At 48.0% G+C, this 18,024-nt stretch overlaps 1 long non-coding RNA gene across 2 annotated transcripts in view; it reads right to left on the reverse strand.

Annotated features, from left to right (window-relative positions):
• LOC138641426 (uncharacterized) overlaps positions 1–11,558 on the reverse strand; it is a 201,782-nt gene extending 190,224 nt beyond the window's left edge. For both annotated transcript variants that reach the window (XR_011313830.1, XR_011313829.1), the window contains exon 1: positions 11,391–11,558. This is a non-coding gene — a long non-coding RNA (uncharacterized lncRNA). The remainder of the gene's footprint in view (positions 1–11,390) is intronic.
• Positions 11,559–18,024: the final 6,466 nt, after the last annotated feature.

The following is an 18,024-nucleotide window of genomic DNA, read 5'->3' on the forward strand; positions in this document are numbered from 1 at the left end:
GATATTCATTGGTCGCGGCCTCTGTCTGTCATGGAATCCAAGTCGCTGATTGGTTGTGGCAAAATGCCCACGACCAATCAGCAACGGGCGCAGTCCGGCGGCAACATGGCCGCTCCTTCCTCCCCACAGTCAGTGCCCGCTCCGTACTCCCCTCCAGTCAGCGCTCACACCGGGTTAATGGCAGCGCTAATGGACCGCATTATACCGCGGTGTAACGCACTCCATTAACGCTGCTTTTAACCCTGTGTGACCAACTTTTTTACTATTGATGCTGCCTATGCAGCCACAATAGTAAAAAGATCTAATGTTAAAAATAATTAAAAAAAATAAAAAATCATCATATACTCACATTCCGGCGCCTTTCCAGCTCCTCGTGACCAGGGTTGGATTAGCAGAGGGTCAATATGGGCGGAGGAGGGTAAGGTAGCGTATGTGTGAGGTCAGGAGGTGTTTACAGGGTGGATGTAGCAGAGCCGTGTGTGTACGAGGTGTATGGATCAGAGCAGCGTGTGAAAGGCCTATGGAGCGGAGTCGTGTGTGTACGATGTGTACGGAGCCGTGTGCATGAGGTGTACGGAGCGCAGCCGCGTGTGTACGAGGTGTACGGAGCAGAGCAGCGTGTGTATGAGGTGTACGAAGCGGAGTCGTGTGTACAAGGTGGACGGAGCACAGCCGCGTGTGTACGAGGTGTACGGAGCACAGCCGCGTGTGTACGAGGTGTACGGAGCTCAGCCGCGTGTGTACGAGGTGTACGGAGCGGAGCAGCATGTGAAAGGTGTATGGAGTGGAGTCGTGTGTACGAGGTGTACGGAGCACAGCCGCGTGTGTACGAGGTGTACGGAGCGCAGCCGCGTGTGTACGAGGTGTACGGAGCGGAGTCGTGTGTAAGAGGTGTACGGAGCCATGTGTACAAGGTGTATGGAGCACAGCCGCATGTGTACAAGGTGTACGGAGCGGAGTCGTGTGTACGAGGTGTACGGAGCACAGCCGCGTGTGTACGAGGTGTACGGAGCACAGCCGCGTGTGTACGAGGTGTACGGAGCGGAGCAGCATGTGAAAGGTGTACGGAGTGGAGTCGTGTGTACGAGGTGTACGGAGCGCAGCCGCGTGTGTAAGAGGTGTACGAAGCCATGTGTACAAGGTGTACGGAGCACAGCCGCATGTGTACAAGGTGTACGGAGCGGAGTCGTGTGTAAGAGGTGTACGGAGCCATGTGTACGAGGTGTACGGAGCACAGCCGCGTGTGTACGAGGTGTACGGAGCGGAGCCGTGTGTACGAGGTGTACGGAGCACAGCCGCGTGTGTACGAGGTGTACGGAGCAGAGCCACGTGTGTATGAGGTGTACGGAGCACAGCCACGTGTGTATGAGGTGTACGGAGCACAGCCACGTGTGTATGAGGTGTACGGAGCGGAGCCGTGTGTGTACGAGATGTATGGAGAGGAGCCGTATGTGTATGAGGTGTACGCAGCGGAGCTGTGTGTGTGCAAGGTATGCGGAGCAGTGTGTGCAATGTGTATGGAGCGGAGCGGTGTGTGTATGAGGTGTACGGAGTAGTGCCGTGTGTACGAGATGTATGGAGCGGAGCCGTGTGTGTGTGAGGTGTATGGAGCGGAGCCGTGTATGAGGTGTATGGAGCAGAGCCGTGTGTGTATGAGGTGTATGGAGCAGAGCCGTGTATGAGGTGTATGGAGCGGAGCTGAATGTGTACGGAGCGGAGCCGTGTGTGTATGAGATGTATGGAGTGGAGCCGTGTGTACGGAGCGGAGCCGTGTATGCAAAAAGGGCTCTAAAAGTGAACCTGGAAATTATAGGCCAGTAAGTCTAACCTCTATTGTTGGTAAAATATTTGAAGGGTTTCTGAGGGATGTTATTCTGGATTATCTCAATGAGAAAAACTGTTTAACTCCATATCAGCATGGGTTTATGAGAAATCGCTCCTGTCAAACCAATCTAATCAGTTTTTATGAAGAGGTAAGCTATAGACTGGACCACGGTGAGTCATTGGACGTGGTATATCTCGATTTTTCCAAAGCGTTTGATACCGTGCCGCACAAGAGGTTGGTACACAAAATGAGAATGCTTGGTCTGGGGGAAAATGTGTGTAAATGGGTTAGTAACTGGCTTAGTGATAGAAAGCAGAGGGTGGTTATAAATGGTATAGTCTCTAACTGGGTCGCTGTGACCAGTGGGGTACCGCAGGGGTCAGTATTGGGACCTGTTCTCTTCAACATATTCATTAATGATCTGGTAGAAGGTTTACACAGTAAAATATCGATATTTGCAGATGATACAAAACTATGTAAAGCAGTTAATACAAGAGAAGATAGTATTCTGCTACAGATGGATCTGGATAAGTTGGAAACTTGGGCTGAAAGGTGGCAGATGAGGTTTAACAATGATAAATGTAAGGTTATACACATGGGAAGAGGGAATCAATATCACCATTACAAACTGAACGGGAAACCACTGGGTAAATCTGACAGGGAGAAGGACTTGGGGATCCTAGTTAATGATAAACTTACCTGGAGCAGCCAGTGCCAGGCAGCAGCTGCCAAGGCAAACAGGATCATGGGGTGCATTAAAAGAGGTCTGGATACACATGATGAGAGCATTATACTGCCTCTGTACAAATCCCTAGTTAGACCGCACATGGAGTACTGTGTCCAGTTTTGGGCACCGGTGCTCAGGAAGGATATAATGGAACTAGAGAGAGTACAAAGGAGGGCAACAAAATTAATAAAGGGGATGGGAGAACTACAATACCCAGATAGATTAGCGAAATTAGGATTATTTAGTCTAGAAAAAAGACGACTGAGGGGCGATCTAATAACCATGTATAAGTATATAAGGGGACAATACAAATATCTCGCTGAGGATCTGTTTATACCAAGGAAGGTGACGGGCACAAGGGGGCATTCTTTGCGTCTGGAGGAGAGAAGGTTTTTCCACCAACATAGAAGAGGATTCTTTACTGTTAGGGCAGTGAGAATCTGGAATTGCTTGCCTGAGGAGGTGGTGATGGCGAACTCAGTCGAGGGGTTCAAGAGAGGCCTGGATGTCTTCCTGGAGCAGAACAATATTGTATCATACAATTATTAGGTTCTGTAGAAGGACGTAGATCTGGGGATTTATTATGATGGAATATAGGCTGAACTGGATGGACAAATGTCTTTTTTCGGCCTTACTAACTATGTTACTATGTTACTATGTTACTAAGTTTACGGAGCGCAGCCGCGTGTGTAGGAGTAGCTATGTGTGGCCATTATCATGTGCGGCCAATATACAGTAAGGAGCATCATGTGTGGCCATTATACAGTATGGAGCATCATGTGCGGTCATTATACAGTATTATTGAGCATCATGTGCGGTCATTATACAGTATGGAGAATCATGTGTGGCCATTATACAGTATGGAGCATCATGTGCGGTCATTATACAGTATGGAGCATCATGTGCGGTCATTATACACTATGGAGCATCATGTGTGGTCATTATACAGTATGGAGCATCATGTGCGGTCATTATACAGTATGGAGCATCATGTGCGGTCATTATACAGTATGGAGCATGATGTGCAGTCATTATACAGTATGGAGCATCATGTGCGGCTGTTATACAGTATGGAACATCATGTGCGGTCATTATACAGTATGGAGCCTCATGTGCGGTCATTATAAAGTATGGAGCCTCATGTGCGGTCATTATACAGTATGGAGTATCATGTGCGGCTATTATACAGTATGGAACATCATGTGCGGTCATTATACAGTATGGAGCATCATGTGTGGCCATTATACAGTATGGAGCATCATGTGCGGTCATTATACAGTATGGAGCATCATGTGCGGCTATTATACAGTATGGAGCATCATGTGTGGCCATTATAAAGTATGGAGCATCATGTGTGGCCATTATACAGTATAGAGCATCATGTGCGGTCATTATACAGTATGGAGCCTCATGTGCGGTCATTATACAGTATGGAGCATCATGTGTGGCCATTATACAGTATGGAGCATCATGTGTGGCCATTATACAGTATGGAGCATCATGTGTGGCCATTATACAGTATTGAGCATCATGTGCGGTCATTATACATTATGGAGCATCATGTGCAGTCACTACAGTATGGAGCATCGTGTGTGGCCATTATACAGTATTGAGCATCATGTGGGGTCATTATACAGTATTGAGCATCATGTGGGGCCATTATACAGTATTGAGCATCATGTGGGGTCATTATACAGTATTGAGCATCATGTGGGGCCATTATACAGTATTGAGCATCATGTGGGGTCATTATACAGTATTGAGCATCACGTGGGGCACTTATACAGTATTGAGCATCACGTGGGGTCATTATACAGTATTGAGCATCATGTGGGGCCATTATACAGTATGGAGCATCATGTGTGGCCATTATACAGTATGGAGCATCATGTGTGGCCATTATACAGTATTGAGCATCATGTGGGGTCATTATACAGTATTGAGCATCATGTGGGGCCATTATACAGTATTGAGCATCATGTGGGGTCATTATACAGTATTGAGCATCATGTGGGGTCATACATCATGTGGGGCCATTATACAGTATTGAGCATCATGTGGGGTCATTATACAGTATTGAGCATCATGTGGGGTCATTATACAGTATTGAGCATCACGTGGGGCCATTATACAGTATTGAGCATCACGTGGGGTCATTATACAGTATTGAGCATCATGTGGGGCCATTATACAGTATGGAGCATCATGTGTGGCCATTATACAGTATGGAGCATCATGTGTGGCCATTATACAGTATTGAGCATCATGTGGGGTCATTATACAGTATTGACTGCTTGCGTCGAGAAACACGTGATGGTGTCTCCGCAGCTTCTTTACATGCATCTGCATATTTCCCATAAGGGATGGGGGCAGTGTTCTGGAATCACTGCGTTGAGAAACACGTGATGGTGTCTCCGCGGTGTTGGATGTTTTGGTCTCCCCGAGGCCAATCATCTGTGCCTTTATAGTCTTTTTACTAGGCACTGCTCCTAATAGCCAGATTCCTACTCCACACTGATGAGGGGCAAAAACCCCGAAACAGCTGTCTGTGGATGGATACCATGCTTGGCATAGGTGGCTTTCCTTAATAGGATGCTGCCCTTCCCGTGGTTGTTCCTTCCCGGGGAAAGGCCTGGCTATTCACTGCTTGCGTCGAGAAACACGTGATGGTGTCTCCGCAGCTTCTTTACATGCATCTGCATATTTCCCATAAGGGATGGGGGCAGTGTTCTGGAATCACTGCATTGAGAAACACGTGATGGTGTCTCCGCGGTGTTGGATGTTTTGGTCTCCCCGAGGCCAATCATCTGTGCCTTTATATTATACAGTATTGAACATCATGTGTGGCCATTATACAGTATTGAGCATCATGTGGTCATGTGGGGTCGTTATACAGTATGGAGCACTGTGTGGCCATTATACAGTATCGAGCACTGTGTGGCCATATTTTTTTTTAATAATTATTCTTTATGAACAGTGTGATCAGCAGTGCTAAATGGGTGTGGTTGAGACATGGATATGGGTGTGACTAGTGAATGGGTGTGGTCAGAGGCGTGTCCTAAAATTTGCGCAACGCGCGCCGCAAACTTTGTCCCTCTTTCCCAACTTCAAAAGTTGGGAGGTATGGTAATATGTGGTCTGGAAATGGTGCGGTGGTATTTGTCCCTTGTATGTGCTATTATTCGATCACTGTGGTTGTAATTTGTGGTCTGGTCATGGTGCGGTGGTATTTGTTCCTTGTATGTGATATTATTGGTCAAGATATACCTAAATTGTATTGCAGATTTTAACAAATATTTCCTAGGTTACAGTAGAGTAGGGCCCGGCCCTTTTTCTGGAATAATCTGGTTCGGGTATATCATGACCCCCATCACGTGACCCCCGTCACATGACCCCCGTCACATGACCCTCGTCACATGACCGGGGGGGCCCACAGTGTGTGAACAGCCCGGGGCCCTGGCTACCCTTAATCCACCCCTGCTCGTGACGCTCCGGTAACCGCTCCATGCAAGCGGCTGGTTCCGGTGGCAAGGATGGTATGCGACAAGGATCTGCCATGACGTCACGGTCATGTGACCGCGACGTCATCACAGGTCCTGCGCCCATACCAACCCTGGGACCGGAAGCTGCCGCGTGCACCACACACAGGGCCAGGACTTCAACGGAGGGTGAATATATGTTTATTTTTTATTTTAAGTCTGTATACTACATGGCTCTGTGCTGTATACTCCATCGCTGTGCAATATACTACGTGGCTGGGCAATATACTACGTGACTGGGCAATATACTACGTGGCTGGGCAATATTCTACGTGGCTGGGCAATATACTACGTGGCTGGGCAATATACTACGTGGCTGGGCAATATACTACGTGGTTGGGCAATATACTACGTGGCTGGGCAATATACTACGTGGCTGGGCAATATACTACGTGGCTGGGCAATATACTACGTGGCTGGGCAATATATTACGTGGCTGGGCCATATACTATGTGGCTGGGCAATATACTACGTGGACATGCATATTCTAGAATACCCGATGCGTTAGAATCGGGCCACCATCTAGTAACGGGAATAATACATGGGCGGACATACCGCCGGTTCAACCGGTGCAGCTGCACCGGGGCCCGGAGGCTCTGGGGGGCCCCTGCAGGGCGGCCAGGGACGCTGCTACCATTAGGCGATTTGACTATCAGGCGGCAGAAGAGAGGGCGGCAGACTCTATAGTAACTGGATTTGCGCTGCTAGTTTTTTTTTTTTTTTATAAAACTCCGGGGTCAAGTGCCCTCCCTCCCTCCTCCCTCCCTCCCTCCTTCCTGCCCCCCTCCTCCCTCCTTCCCGCCCCCCCCTCCCTGAAGACGTAATACTCACCTTCCTCCAGCGGTGGCTGCAACTGCGTCCCAGTGCCGGCAGCGCGTCCTGTCTTCAGCGGTCACATGGTACCCCTCATTTAAGGTCATGAATATGCGCATATTCATGACCTTAATTAGCGCTATCATGTGACCGCTGAAGACAGGAAGGAAGACGCTGCAGAAGAGATGCCAGGAAGGAAGTTCTGTTCTGTGCTGCGCGGTGAGAGGTAAGTATGACAGGGAAAAAGTATGGGGAGCCATGCACACAGGGAAAAAGGATGTGGAGCCATGCACACAGGGGAGAAGGATGGGGGAGCCATGCACGCAGGGTGGGAGGATAGGGGAGGCATGCACGCAGGGGAAAAGGATGGGGGAGCCGTGAACGCAGGGGAGAAGAATGGGGGAGCCGTGAACGCAGGGGAGAAGAATGGGGGAGCCGTGAACGCAGGGGAGAAGGATGGGGGAGCCGTGAACGCAGGGGAGAAGAATGGGGGAGCCGTGAACGCAGGGGAGAAGGATGGGGGAGCCGTGAACGCAGGGGAGAAGGATGGGGGAGCCCAGCACGCAGGGGAGAAGGATGGGGGAGCCCAGCACGCAGGGGAGAAGGATGGGGGAGCCGTGAACGCAGGGGAGAAGGATGGGGGAGCCCAGCACGCAGGGGAGAAGGATGGGGGAGCCGTGAACGCAGGGGAGAAGGATGGGGGAGCCATGAACGCAGGGGAGAAGGATGGGGGAGCCCAGCACGCAGGGGAGAAGGATGGGGGAGACGTGAACGCAGGGGAGAAGGATGGGGGAGCCCAGCACGCAGGGGAGAAGGATGGGGGAGCCATGAACGCAGGGGAGAAGGATGGGGGAGCCCAGCACGCAGGGGAGAAGGATGGGGGAGCCCAGCACGCAGGGGAGAAGGATGGGGGAGCCGTGAATGCAGGGGAGAAGGATGGGGGAGCCCAGCACGCAGGGGAGAAGGATGGGGGAGCCGTGAACACAGGGGAGAAGGATGGGGGAGCCCAGCACGCAGGGGAGAAGGATGGGGGAGCCGTGAACGCAGGGGAGAAGGATGGGGGAGCCATGAACGCAGGGGAGAAGGATGGCGGAGCCATGAACGCAGGGGAGAAGGATGGCGGAGCCCAGCACGCAGGGGAGAAGGATGGGGGAGCCGTGAACGCAGGGGAGAAGGATGGGGGAGCCATGCACACAGGGTGGGAGGATGGAGTATAAATATGGAGTATAAATACTAGGCCCTATAGGGGGGACACAGTGTGAGTGGACAGTGTGAAGAGGGGGCCGGTATAGAAAGGAGAGGTCAGTGTGAAGAGCATGTACCATAAGAGGGACAGTGTGGGGGTCATATTTTGTGCAGACAATATAGTGAGGGGCAATTTTTTATTCCGGAGCATTATAATGACACTTGTATCTTTAAGGGCATCTTGTGGAGACTTTCTGCAAAAGAGCGGAAAAGATGGAAGTCTGCAGAGATGGCTGTGGATGAGAAAACTCATCATGGGGTCTGGACAAGATGAAGAAAAGAAGAACGGCTCCAGAGTCAACGCCATCTATAAGGTACCTGGATGTAAATGTTATTTGTGATACTAATTAATTCTCATGTTTTTATTTATGTTAGGAGCCATTTTTCCATTCGCCTCAGGCAGCAGAGAGGCTAGGTTCACCCCTGAGGGCGGCTAATATAGAGGGCAATCTGGCCAGTCTATCCGGCCCCGAGGCTCCGGGGGCCCCCTGGCCAGATTGCCCTCATGTGCAGCAGGCATGGAGCAATCCCTGCAGCTCCGCTGCCTGCAAGAGAAAATGGCAACGGATCTGCAGGGAATGGATGCTTCCTGCTTCCTTTCTCACACAGACAGCAGAGGCTCAGCTGAATGACATCATCATTCCGCGCTGCGGCTGTGCGAGACAGGAAGCTGCCGCACACTGGCTTCTGCACACTCATGCCTGGAAGGAAGCTGCAGCTGTGCAGGACCTCAATCACCCCCTGAACAGGAGGTAAAGAACGGTCTGAATGTGACGGATTGTTTGCAGAGTAAAGAGGGGAGACAGGGGCAGCAGTCAGAGACTAGAAGCAGTGATTTACTGACTGTGACCCCCGGAGCTTTGTGTTCTCTGGTCAGTGCAGGATTTTCATCCACACACAGCAGGGACCAGAGAGTTCAGAGCTCAGGAACACAGTCACTAAATCACTGGGTCTATTCTCTGACGGGACTCCAGTGATCACTGCAGTATCAGATCCAGGCTGGGACCGACCCCTGAGCCCATCCCCCAGTGAAGACTTTTTCACATATACTGTATCTGTTGCATTAAACACACATATAAGGGTATGTTTCCACTGTCAGTAAACTCTGCGGATTGGACGCTGTGTACATCCGCAGCATCCAGTCCGCAGCGTCCTGATGTTACAGCATAGTGCATGAGATTTCAAGGAATCCAATGTCCACTATGTATGCAGCGGCACCCGCAGCTTCCCTGCAGAGACGGACATGTCTATTTATCTTGCGGAGACGCTCAGTCTCCACAAGATAAATATCACAGTCCAATGTATAGGATGCAGTGATTCCGCATGTGTTCAATGAACACATGCGGAAGCATCACTCGTACAAAAGCCGGCAGCGCTTTGGACCGAGCGGACATGTGCTGCATCCAAAGCGCTGCCGATTCCTGACCGTGGAACCATACCCTTATACATTAACGTATACTATGTCACATATGCAGTAGACACAGGTGTTTATTATACATGGGCATATTCTACAGTATATATATATATATATATATATATATATATATATATATATATATAATGTAGCTTTGTCGCCTTTAAAGAAGGGGGGGCCCAAACACATTTCCTGCACAGGGGCCCCAAGCTGTCTGTGTCCGCCCCTGGAATAATAGATACAGAAATGATGCAATATGAGAATAGCGCACATAAGGATGTCAAACGCCAAGGTTTTTACTACTAATAATTATTATAGTAAATTAATTGCTATATTAATGATATAATAAGATGACAAAGTAAAGCATAGTACCTTAGTTATGACCTAGTGAATTGCTTGGAAGAAAAGGATTACATGGGTTATCCAGCTAAAAAAAAAACACAGATTTGTTTCTAATAACATTATACACAACTAAGCTACATTCACATTGGGCCATGCTGACCATTCCTTCTGGGGGTTAGTCAGAATAGCAAAAAATTATTTATGTGCCTCATGATGATGCGTGCACTCAAGGTAATGAGATAAGTCAAGTCTCACAAAATAGACTGACCACACCTGAGGTCTAAAGGAGTCCAAAGCTCCACTTGCCTCATTTCTTCATGAGTAACCCACCTGAACAGAATGCTCAAGGTAGAGTATTGTCCCAATGTGCAAGAATCTTTACTAATAATCTTTTATTTCCATAGGTGCACAGACCTTCCAAAGTCATTGTGGTTCTAGGCTCCAGCTATGTGCTCGATGCAGAAGAGTTTCCTATGTTGGCATGTCATCAGTGGTATGAAGGAGGCTGGCTGGTTGGTTCACTTCAAGACGGCTCATAACTAAACCAGTCCTCTTGTCTGAGATGGAAAAAGGATAGACCGAGGCAGATTTTATGACTGAAATGAGTACACATCACACACAGTAGTGATGACATTCAGACACAGGAAATGTTCTCCTGTGCTGAGTCTTGTGAGAAGTGAAACTTTAGTAATCCCTGGACAGTGTCAATATTGCATGATCTTGGCAACTTAAAAAATAAAATTAGTAAGTTGCACAAAATAGTATTAGAAACACAATGAAAACTAATTTATTTGAAGTGGATACCCCTTTAACTATTGGGGAGGGTCCCAAGCAGAAGTGTAATCTTTTTGGTTGGACATGTAATTTTTGACTTCGTTTACCTAAAATCTTAAGTTTACACTTCCCAAAGGAGCAAATCTGAATGTTGTCCACATCCACTACACAGTTTCGGATGATTAAATATTTTATTTTCCTATGCGTAAAATAAAAAAAAAAAATGGAAAGAAGAAATAAGACCAGTGAAGTATTTGGGGAATATTTATTCTCACTTTTACTGTATATACTGTTTTAGCAGTAATTTTAGTAAACTAAATCATGTTTGGCTTATATCAACATCTATGACCCTTTAAGGTGAATTTTCAGCAATTTAACCCTCTGCAGGAGTAATTCACAAATGTTTCTGATTCTTCCCCTCCATTTCATAATTTTGTGTCTAATAACATCAAACATTTTTAGAATTTGAAATCTTGATATTGTTTTCATTCAACATATTCAACTATAGCAAGTAATGGTTAAGGTGAAAAATTCTTAATTGCATGTGGGAATTCGAAAACAGAATTCATGTCCAAAATTGATCAGTTGTATAACTAATACAACAAGAAACAGAGGGGTCCCACAGACTATTAACTAGAAGACAAAATAAGAACGCTCAGTGAAGTGAAGTCCTGGTGAAAAGAAAAGGAAGAGTAAATGGAGTCTGCTCACCTGGTGTAGTTCTGCAAGTTATGAGAGGACCCTGCAGTAATGCCCACGACTGGTGCTAGCAACGATCGTGGGTGTTTATCCGCTCTGATGTCACTGTTAATAGTGGCAGACGTCGATGGACATTGCAAGGAGAGGGAGCTCCCTCTCTGCTCCAATTGGCACAACGCGATCGCGTTATGCCAGTGGTCTCCATACTAACCCTGGTCTGAAAGATGGCTGCAGGGTCACCCAGAGATGGTGGCGTGTAAGCTCCAAGTTCAGAGCAGGAGCTGCCACGCCTCCTCCCTGTGTGCAAGACGCTGATCTAATGCACTGCAAAGTAAAAGAATTGCAGAGTATTAGATCAGTGATCAGCCAGCAGAAACTTAATGTCCCATTCTGGGACAGGGTAAAAAAAAAAAAATGTAAAAAAAGGTTTTTAAAAATTGTAAAAAAAATTTTTTTTAAATTCACAAAATAAAGAACAGAAACATGAAATAATATTAATCCAATAAATACATTTATTTATGTAAAAAAAAAAAAACTGACCCAACCTATACAGGGACGGGCTGGGCCATATGGCAGGGAAGCAAATACCCCCCGGGCCACTCACCCAGCAGCTATGCAGAGCCGGCCACCTGATGGCCGCACACAGCAAACTGTCTGCTGTGCTGTACAGTACTGTGATGCGGCTGGCAACAGGGTTTGTGTCTAGATCGGAGTTGATTTCTTGAGGTAAAGATGTCACTGGAAGAGGCGGGGCCTCCTTCAGTCCAGTGAAGATCCAATAGCAGGAAGCTGTGCTTTGCCTAGGCTGCTGGAGAAGGAAGTGGGAAATGAGGGGCTCCACCATGGAGCCATGTGAGAGTACTGAGGGGCTGCAAATGGGAAAGAGAACCCAGGACTCAGTGTGAGTACTCTGAGGATGGAGTTTGGAAAGGGGTTGATGCTACTTGAGTGGGCCTGCAAAGGGAAGATTATGATGAGGTGCTGTGTGAGGAATGGGGGGGGGGGGATGATGAGGGGCTTTGTGGGGAGAAAGGGGGAGTGATGAGGGGTTGTGTGTGCTCAGAATGGATGATTAGGGGTTGTGGGGAGATGATGGGCTGTTTGGAGAAGGGGGATGATGATGGGCTGTTTGGAGAAAGGAGATGATGAGGGGCTGTGGGGAGAAGAGTGAATGATGAGGGGCTGTAGGAAGAAGAGTGAATGATGAAGGGATGTGGGGAGAAGGGGAATGATGAGGGGCTATGGGGAGAACAGTGAATGATGAGGGGCTGTGGGGAGAAGGGTGAATGATGAGGGGCTGTGGGGAGAAGGGTGAATGATGAGGGGCTGTGGGGAGAACGGTGAATGATGTGGGGCTGTGGGGAGAAGAGTGAATGATGAGGGACTGTGGGAGAAATGGGAATGATGAGGGGCTGTGTGGGGAATGGGGGGGTGATGAGGGGCTGTGTGGGGAATTGGTGATGAGAGGCTGTGTGGGGAATGGGGGGTGATGATGGGCTGTTTGGGGAGAAGGTATGATTAGGGGCTGTGGGGGGTGAGGGGCTGTGTGGGAATGGAGGGTGATGAGGGGTTGTGTGGGGTAAAGGGAGGATAAGGGGCTGTGTGGGGAATGGGGGGATGATGAGGGACTGTGTGGGGAATGGGGGTGATGAGGGACTGTGTGGGGAGAAGGGATGATGAAGTGCTGTATGGGGAATGGGGGATAATGAGGGGCTGTGTGGGGAATGGTGGGATGATGAGGGACTGTGTGGGGAATGGGGTGATGAGGGGCTGTATGGAGAAGGGGGGTGATGAGGGGCTGTGTGGGGAATGGTGGGTGTGAGGACCTTCATAATGTGTGAGTGTGTGTATATATATATATATATATATATATATATATATAATTATACACACACACACATATATATATATATATATATATACACAGTGGGGAAAAAGTATTTAGTCAGCCACCAATTGTGTAAGTTCCCCACTTAAAGGGAACCTGTCACCCCGTTTTTTCAAGATTTGATAAAAATAGCGTTAAATAGGGGCAGAAATGTGCTTTACATTAGTGTATTTTGTGAGCCTTTATTCCCCACCTATGCTGCCGAAATACCTTTGTAAAGTTGCCGTTTTGGGCTGTCACTCACGCTGGTCTGGTCATATGGGTGTGGTGACATCGCTGTTTCTCCCCCAGATCTTGCTCATCTTTCCATTGGTGGCGTATTGGTTTGCGCATGCCCCACAGGCGAATCCACTGCGCAGCTGAAGGAAAAGAGCGCGATCTGCGCTATTCAGCCGTTTATCGGTGGGCGCGGCCATCTTTGTGAGGCCGCGTGTGCGATCTCCATCTGCGCACGCGCGGCATCCCGCGGCCATTTTCCTGAAGCCCTGGGAAGCCGAGCAGTACCATTTGCGCACGCGCGGCCTCACAAAGATGGCCGCGCCCACCGATAAACGGCCTGGCTATTTATTGCTTGTGTTGAGAAACACGTGATGGTGTCTCCGCGGCTTTTCTACATGCATTTGCATATTTCCCATAAGGGATGGGGCAGTGTTCTGGATCACTGCGTTGAGAAACACATGATGGTGTCTCCGCGGTGTTGGATGTTTTGATCTCCCCGAGTTCATTTATCCTTATGTTTATAGTCCTTTTACTAGGCACTGCTCCTAATAGCCAGTTTCCTACTCCACACTGATGAGGGGCAAATACCCCGAAAACAGCTGTCTGTGGATGGATACCATGTTTTGGCATAGGTGGTTTTCCTTTTTGGGATGCTGCCCTTCCTGTGGTTGTTCCTTCCCGGTGAAAGACCTGGCTATTTATTGCTTGCGTTGAGAAACACGTGATGGTGTCTCCGCGGCTTTTCTACATGCATTGGCTGTGTATGTCACATGTCCTTGCCCTATAAGAACCATCCATTTCCCCCATTGCTACCATTTCCTCACTGCTGCAGCTTAGTGTTAGGCCGCCGTCACACTTGCGAGTTTTACGGACGTATGAGCGCAGAAAATACGTCCGTAAAACAAACGGCACAATTATTCTCTATGCCCCTGCTCCTATCTGCCGTATTTTACTGATCCGTATTATACGGCTTTCTACGGCCGTAGAAAATCGCAGCATGCTGCGTTTGTCACCGTACTGCGCAAGAAATATGCCAATGAAAGTCTATGGAAGCCTGAAAAATACGGATCACACATGGACCAGCAGTGTGACTTGCGAGAAATACGCAGCGGTGTTAGAGAGAAAAGCCGGTAATTCATTGCGGTGTACAGTAAAATCACACTGACAGCTTACAGAAGAATAGGTAGAATAAATGTGTACACATAGAATAGGTATATATATATTGTGGGAATATAGCTCATCAGGGATCTCTGCTTTGGCCCAAGCAGGTGGCTATGGAGTCACAACGAACAATAGCAGGCTAGCGAGTTCCACACAGGTATGTGTCAGGTGTATTTTTTGTACACATTTGCCATACAATGTTACACGTGCCAAACATGAAATAAAATGTCTAAGGCCGTCTGGCCACTAACTAACAACAAGATACTAACTGCAAAATAAACCTACACAACAAGAAAGAAGTTTGTGCAACCTTACTGTGTCAGCTTCCCAGACCAACCGATGAGAGACTGAGATCCCAGCAGTTCCTTGATTATATCAGCTGAAGCAAAAGCTGGATTGTATGTGTGGAAGGGAAGCACCAGAGCTTTCAGGCTGATCACTAAAGAAACCAGGACCGGATTACAGAGAAATAAACAGCTTCACAATCAATACCGTGATACATATGAAATGAAACGGGGAGAAACATATCTGTTTTCTAGTACTTCTCCCCTTGGCACCTCACATACCCCCTTCCTTTGTTCGAGCCTGTAGGGTCGGACACGATGAGTCACTAAGCAGTGTGTTCTGGATAATGCATCTGCATTCCCGTGCGCTGCGCCTGCCCTGTGCTCAACGGAAAAGTTAAAAGGTTGTAATGCCAAGAACCAGCGTGTCACCCTCGCATTGCCCTCTTTTGCGCGGGACATCCATGTTAGGCGTGAATGGTCCGTTACTAGCCTAAATTAGCGACCTAGTAAATAATAGCGTAAGGTGAATAGGGTCCATTTCATAGCCAGGGCTTCGCGCTCAACCACGCTATAATTCTTTTCTGCCCTGGTAAGCTTCCTACTCAGATAGCTTACTGGGTGTTCCTCGCCATTCACTTCCTGTGACAACACTGCACCGAGGCCGACACCAGAGGCGTCCGTTTGGACAATAAACTCCCGTTTAAAGTCAGGGGCAACCAACACTGGTTGGTCACAGAGGACCGTTTTCAAATACTGAAAGGCTTTCTCTGCTTCTGCGTTCCACTTTATTGTGATAGATTTTGAGCCCTTGGTAAGCTCTGTGAGAGGGGCCGCGATGGTGGCAAAATTTTTAATGAAGCGCCTATAATAGCCAACGATCCCTAAAAAGGCTCCGACCTGTTTTTTGTTGACCGGTCGTGGCCAATTCTGAATAGCGTCCACTTTATTGGTCTGTGGCTTTACGACTCCTCGCCCTATGCTATATCCCAGATAGCGAGCCTCTTCCAATCCCAAGGTATATTTCTTAGGATTGGCAGTTAACCCAGCAGTTTTTATGGAGTCTAAGACGGCTTGTACTTTTGACAAGTGTGTGTCCCAGTCATCACTAAAGACAATGATATCGTCCAAGTATGCGGACGCATACTGGACGTGGGGTTTAAGGACAATATCTATTAGACGTTGGAAGGTGGCTGCAGCACCATGCAACCCAAATGGCATATCACGGTACTGGAACAGTCCCTGGGGCGTTACAAAGGCCGTTTTCTCTTTGGCTGAATCCGTGAGGGGAATCTGCCAATAACCTTTTGTTAGGTCGATAGTAGATATGTACCTGGCCGAACCCAGTCTCTCTATAAGTTCATCAACTCTCGGCATCGGGTAGGCATCGAATTTCGATACCTCATTTAATTTCCGAAAATCATTACAAAACCTAATAGTCCCATCGGGTTTGGGCATTAGCACGATTGGGCTAGCCCAATCACTCCGGGACTCATCAATGACTCCAAGTTCTAACATTTTCTCGACTTCCTGGGCAATGGCTCTGAAAAAACCTCTGCGTTTTTCTGTATAAATTCCTTAGTCTCTCGTTTTTGACTTTCGGATAGTGTCTCTGCAATACCCACCTCTGGCAATGCTACCTGAGGGTCATTTACCACAGATGGGGGTGCCCTACGAGGTCCATCATTAAGGGTGGCTTTTGTCATTAGACTCTCCCTATCCCGCCAGGCCTTAAGCAAGTTTATGTGGTAGATTTGTTCGGTTTTCCTCTTGTCTGGTTGATAGATCCTATAATTCACTTCACCTATTCTCTCCAACACCTCGTATGGGCCCTGCCACTTCGCAAGAAATTTATTTTCTACAGTGGGTACTAATACTAACACCCTGTCTCCGGGTTGAAAGACTCGTGTTTTAGCCGCTCGGTTATATACCGTGCTTTGGGCCTGTTGCGCACGTTCTAAACATTCTTTAACTATTGGCATGACTGCCTCAATTCTATCTTGCATAAGCATTACGTGTTCAATTACACTGCGATAAGGAGTCACCTCTTGTTCCCAAGTCTCTTTAGCAATATCTAACAGGCTTCTAGGACATCGACCGTAAACTAATTCAAAAGGCGAAAAGCCTGTGGAGGATTGGGGTACTTCCCGTATAGCGAACAGGAGATATGGTAGGAGAGCATCCCAATCCCTCCCGTCCTTATCTACCACCCTTTTCAACATTCCCTTCAGGGTTTTATTAAATCGCTCCACCAACCCGTCAGTCTGAGGGTGATATACTGAAGTACGCAAGTGGGAGATTTTTAGTAGCTTACACAAGTCCTTAAGTATTCGAGACATAAAGGGGGTTCCCTGATCTGTTAGTATTTCTTTCGGAATGCCGGTGCGAGAAAACATATTAACAAGCTCCTTTGAAATTGCTTTTGCATTGGCATTCCGCAGAGGCACTGCTTCAGGGTAACGAGTGGTATAATCTAGTACTACTAAAATGTACTGATGTCCCCTGGCAGATTTAACTAATGGACCCACTATATCCATTGCTATCCTCTCGAAGGGCACCTCTATTATTGGTAAGGGCACAAGGGGGCTTCTAAAATGTGACATAGGTGTGGTCAATTGACACGTAGGACAGGACTGACAATACTGGGTCACGTTATCCCCTAGACCCGGCCAAAAGAAACGCTGCAGAATACGGTGTTTTGTTTTTTCTCCGGCCAGGTGTCCCCCCAAGGGATGTTTATGTGCCAGTTCCAAAACTACCTGGCGAAAGGACTTGGGCACCACTAGTTGCTCTACCGCCACCCCCCGCACTTTGTCTATATGATACAGCATACCCTGTTGCACAGCTAGATGTGGGAACTCATTTTGAGCCCCTGGGTACAATGGTCTTCCCTCAGAGACCTTTACATTTTCCCATGCCCTTGTCAGAGTAGGGTCCTGGTGTTGAGCGGTCCCGAACTTACCACAGGCCACCTCAAGACCTAGCATTTCCATAGCCTCCTCTAGTTCACTTGTGTCGCCTGCATATACAGCCAGAGGTGAGTCTACAGATTCTGGAGTTACCTCTGAGATGGACTCCCCCCCCTCTTGCTGCA

This window comes from Ranitomeya imitator, chromosome 6 (assembly GCF_032444005.1).
Source record: "Ranitomeya imitator isolate aRanImi1 chromosome 6, aRanImi1.pri, whole genome shotgun sequence".
Taxonomy (NCBI): Eukaryota; Metazoa; Chordata; class Amphibia; order Anura; family Dendrobatidae; genus Ranitomeya; species Ranitomeya imitator.